Source organism: Schistocerca serialis, unplaced genomic scaffold (assembly GCF_023864345.2).
Source record: "Schistocerca serialis cubense isolate TAMUIC-IGC-003099 unplaced genomic scaffold, iqSchSeri2.2 HiC_scaffold_327, whole genome shotgun sequence".
NCBI lineage: Eukaryota > Metazoa > Arthropoda > Insecta > Orthoptera > Acrididae > Schistocerca > Schistocerca serialis.
Window position 1 is genome coordinate 40,001 of NW_026047897.1, and position 5,000 is coordinate 45,000.

The following is a 5,000-nucleotide window of genomic DNA, read 5'->3' on the forward strand; positions in this document are numbered from 1 at the left end:
CCTTAACCTAACCTACATTGCGCCTTCACCTAACCTACGTTGTACCTTAACCTAACCTACGTTGTACCTTAACCTAACCTACGTTGTACCTTAACCTAACCTACGTTGTACCTTAACCTAACCTACGTTGTACCTTAACCTAACCTACGTTGTACCTTAACCTAACCTACGTTGTACCTTAACCTAACCTACGTTGTGCCTTAACCTAACCTACGTTGTGCCTTAACCTAACCTACGTTGTGCCTTAACCTAACCTACGTTGTGCCTTAACCTAACCTACGTTGTGCCTTAACCTAACCTACGTTGTGCCTTAACCTAACCTACGTTGTGCCTTAACCTAACCTACGTTGTGCCTTAACCTAACCTATGTTGTGCCTTAACCTAACCTATGTTGTGCCTTAACCTAACCTATGTTGTGCCTTAACCTAACCTATGTTGTGCCTTAACCTAACCTATGTTGTGCCTTAACCTAACCTATGTTGTGCCTTAACCTAACCTATGTTGTGCCTTAACCTAACCTATGTTGTGCCTTAACCTAACCTATGTTGTGCCTTAACCTAACCTACGTTGTGCCTTAACCTAACCTACGTTGTGCCTTAACCTAACCTACGTTGTGCCTTAACCTAACCTACGTTGTGCCTTAACCTAACCTACGTTGTGCCTTAACCTAACCTACGTTGTGCCTTAACCTAACCTACGTTGTGCCTTAACCTAACCTACGTTGTGCCTTAACCTAACCTACGTTGTGCCTTAACCTAACCTACGTTGTGCCTTAACCTAACCTACGTTGTGCCTTAACCTAACCTACGTTGTGCCTTAACCTAACCTACGTTGTGCCTTAACCTAACCTATGTTGTGCCTTAACCTAACCTATGTTGTGCCTTAACCTAACCTATGTTGTGCCTTAACCTAACCTATGTTGTGCCTTAACCTAACCTATGTTGTGCCTTAACCTAACCTATGTTGTGCCTTAACCTAACCTATGTTGTGCCTTAACCTAACCTATGTTGTGCCTTAACCTAACCTATGTTGTGCCTTAACCTAACCTATGTTGTGCCTTAACCTAACCTATGTTGTGCCTTAACCTAACCTACGTTGTGCCTTAACCTAACCTACGTTGTGCCTTAACCTAACCCATATTGTACCTTAACCTAACCCATATTGTACCTTAACCTAACCCATATTGTACCTTAACCTAACCCATATTGTACCTTAACCTAACCCATATTGTACCTTAACGTAACCTAATTTGTGCCTTAACGTAACCTAATTTGTGCCTTAACGTAACCTAATTTGTGCCTTAACGTAACCTAATTTGTGCCTTAACGTAACCTAATTTGTGCCTTAACGTAACCTAATTTGTGCCTTAACGTAACCTAATTTGTGCCTTAACGTAACCTAATTTGTGCCTTAACGTAACCTAATTTGTGCCTTAACGTAACCTAATTTGTGCCTTAACGTAACCTAATTTGTGCCTTAACGTAACCTAATTTGTGCCTTAACGTAACCTAATTTGTGCCTTAACGTAACCTAATTTGTGCCTTAACGTAACCTAATTTGTGCCTTAACGTAACCTAATTTGTGCCTTAACGTAACCTAATTTGTGCCTTAACGTAACCTAATTTGTGCCTTAACGTAACCTAATTTGTGCCTTAACGTAACCCATGTTGTGCCTTAACGTAACCCATGTTGTGCCTTAACGTAACCCAATTTGTGCCTTAACGTAACCCATGTTGTGCCTTAACCTAACCTATATTGTGCCTCAACCTAACCTATATTGCGCCTTAACCTGACGCACGTTGTCGCTGAACCTGCTCTGTAATTGTTATGCAACTCGTTAAATTAGTGTAGTGTTGCCTAACCGCAACCCTCGCAATATAGTTCGCTATTCGCACTGCCCGGTCCCCTGTGTATCGCGTCATGTTAAACACCTTGCAGGTGTTGCTGACTTTCCACATGCTCCTGCTATACACTGTAATGTGGATAGCAGCAGGACGTACATGCCCCCCCCCCTTCCCCCCTGCCTTCGCAAGCTGGTCGTTGAGAAGTTTGCATGTTCAATGCCCTTCGCATGCCGACGTACTCAGCCTACGTTGTGGTACGGCCTGTCACCTGTCCGCCGATGTACGCAAAACCCACAAACTGTACTGCACATTGGTCCGTATGTACTGAATGATACATCGTGGCACATGTGTGACCGTACGACGACTGCGCCTAGCAACGGCAGACCATACAGTCCAAATATTGTGCACGCAGCTACGTGTCGTCTCCCTATAAGAGCTGGATTGCAGTGTGGTACGCCATTCAGACGTGTGGGAGGAACGGACGCCCTGGATGGCGATCAGCATGAGCAGTCTGTTGATGTAGTGGAGCGTGTATTCGGACGTAGTCGTCTCTTCTCACACACCGTGATAGCATGTTGCACCGCGTTCCACATCTGCGACATCCTGCAGAGGCCGGCTGACAGTCGTTCGCGCAATGGACACCGCATACGTACGGGGGCTACCTTCCACGTGTTCTCGAGGCGTGCACATGTTGTTGCGTCTATGTGGGCAGACGTAGTGTGTTGTGACACCTGACACAGGCATGCAATACTCGTTGCAAATGGCGATGGACGTCTACGTTTGCTGGTGACGTTACGCAAATGAACAACAGGTAACCCGTTGTGGTGCGGTTGTTCTCGCTAGAGGTGAATCAGTGTTGGCGACGATCGGTCGAGCTATTAACCGGTTGTTTCAGGGATACCCACCATGCCCACGAACGTGAAAGGGGACCCACCATGCCCACGAACGCGAAAGGGGATCTGGGTGTGAGGCGATACGCGGCGGTGGCTGGGTGGGACCGTCCCCGGCCGGTGAGGGGGGGCCGCCCGGCGTGCTGGCAGCGCGGTGCGTGGGCGCACGCGCTACAGCCGGCTGGTGGGGGCGGCCAGTGGCAGGCGCGCCGGCCGACGGACGCGGCAGGCGGCGCAGCTGCGCGCCGGCGCCCCCTGCTCGCGGCGCCTTGCGGCCAAAGTAGGTCCTCGCGGGCCCGGTGCGAAGCGCGGTGGCCATCTGCAGTGTGCTGGTCCGATTGAGGACTGTGTGCGCTGAGGATGCGCCGCCGCCCGGCGCTCGGCGCCGCGACGCCGTCTGCTGCTCGGTCGCCCCAGCGGTTCTCGCAGGTGGTTTGTATCGCAGCTGTGCGGACGTGTTGGCGCGTGCGCTGTGCTGGGAGAGTTCGCTTCGGCACCCAAGTGGGGCTTTTGTCCTTCTGTGGCGCTGGCGTTGGAGCTGCCGGTCACCGTAGGTGGCGCGTGTTGTCTCCCGCCGGCAATGCCACGACAGCACGCTCCCGGGCCTCTGTCGGCAGCGGCAAGCTCAGTTGGGAGCACGGGTGGTCGCACCTAAAGCGTCTACTCGCCTAACTCCGGGCGATTGCGCCTCTCTCGAACCCGACCAAGTACTTAGGACGGCGCTGCGCGCCGCCGGGACCTGAGAGGGTTTCGAGGTGTGTTGTGCAGGGGAGCTCAGCCTCCTCCTGTTTGCAGAATAATTGAGCGGACGCTTGCGTGTTCGCGCGGGCCCCCGGGACACACTCCCGGGCGGCCGGCTGCTCAGCTCTAGTTGACGCAGCTCCCTGGTTGATCCTGCCAGTAGTCATATGCTTGTCTCAAAGATTAAGCCATGCATGTCTCAGTACAAGCCGCATTAAGGTGAAACCGCGAATGGCTCATTAAATCAGTTATGGTTCCTTAGATCGTACCCACGTTACTTGGATAACTGTGGTAATTCTAGAGCTAATACATGCAAACAGAGTCCCGACCAGAGATGGAAGGGACGCTTTTATTAGATCAAAACCAATCGGTCGGCTCGTCCGGTCCGTTTGCCTTGGTGACTCTGAATAACTTTGGGCTGATCGCACGGTCCTCGTACCGGCGACGCATCTTTCAAATGTCTGCCTTATCAACTGTCGATGGTAGGTTCTGCGCCTACCATGGTTGTAACGGGTAACGGGGAATCAGGGTTCGATTCCGGAGAGGGAGCCTGAGAAACGGCTACCACATCCAAGGAAGGCAGCAGGCGCGCAAATTACCCACTCCCGGCACGGGGAGGTAGTGACGAAAAATAACGATACGGGACTCATCCGAGGCCCCGTAATCGGAATGAGTACACTTTAAATCCTTTAACGAGTATCTATTGGAGGGCAAGTCTGGTGCCAGCAGCCGCGGTAATTCCAGCTCCAATAGCGTATATTAAAGTTGTTGCGGTTAAAAAGCTCGTAGTTGGATTTGTGTCCCACGCTGTTGGTTCACCGCCCGTCGGTGTTTAACTGGCATGTATCGTGGGACGTCCTGCCGGTGGGGCGAGCCGAAGGCGTGCGACCGCCTCGTGCGTGCTCGTGCGTCCCGAGGCGGACCCCGTTGAAATCCTACCAGGGTGCTCTTTATTGAGTGTCTCGGTGGGCCGGCACGTTTACTTTGAACAAATTAGAGTGCTTAAAGCAGGCAAGCCCGCCTGAATACTGTGTGCATGGAATAATGGAATAGGACCTCGGTTCTATTTTGTTGGTTTTCGGAACCCGAGGTAATGATTAATAGGGACAGGCGGGGGCATTCGTATTGCGACGTTAGAGGTGAAATTCTTGGATCGTCGCAAGACGAACAGAAGCGAAAGCATTTGCCAAGTATGTTTTCATTAATCAAGAACGAAAGTTAGAGGTTCGAAGGCGATCAGATACCGCCCTAGTTCTAACCATAAACGATGCCAGCCAGCGATCCGCCGCAGTTCCTCCGATGACTCGGCGGGCAGCCTCCGGGAAACCAAAGCTTTTGGGTTCCGGGGGAAGTATGGTTGCAAAGCTGAAACTTAAAGGAATTGACGGAAGGGCACCACCAGGAGTGGAGCCTGCGGCTTAATTTGACTCAACACGGGAAACCTCACCAGGCCCGGACACCGGAAGGATTGACAGACTGATAGCTCTTTCTTGATTCGGTGGGTGGTGGTGCATGGCCGTTCTTA

The 5,000-nt window shown here is 51.3% G+C and overlaps 1 non-coding gene across 1 annotated transcript in view; it reads left to right on the forward strand.

The window, feature by feature from the left end:
- Positions 1–3,615: 3,615 nt before the first annotated feature.
- Positions 3,616–5,000, forward strand: part of LOC126445122 (small subunit ribosomal RNA) — a 1,909-nt gene continuing 524 nt past the window's right edge. Inside the window, exon 1 of the ribosomal RNA XR_007582938.1 lies at positions 3,616–5,000. This exon is cut by the window's right edge and continues 524 nt beyond it. This is a non-coding gene — a ribosomal RNA (small subunit ribosomal RNA).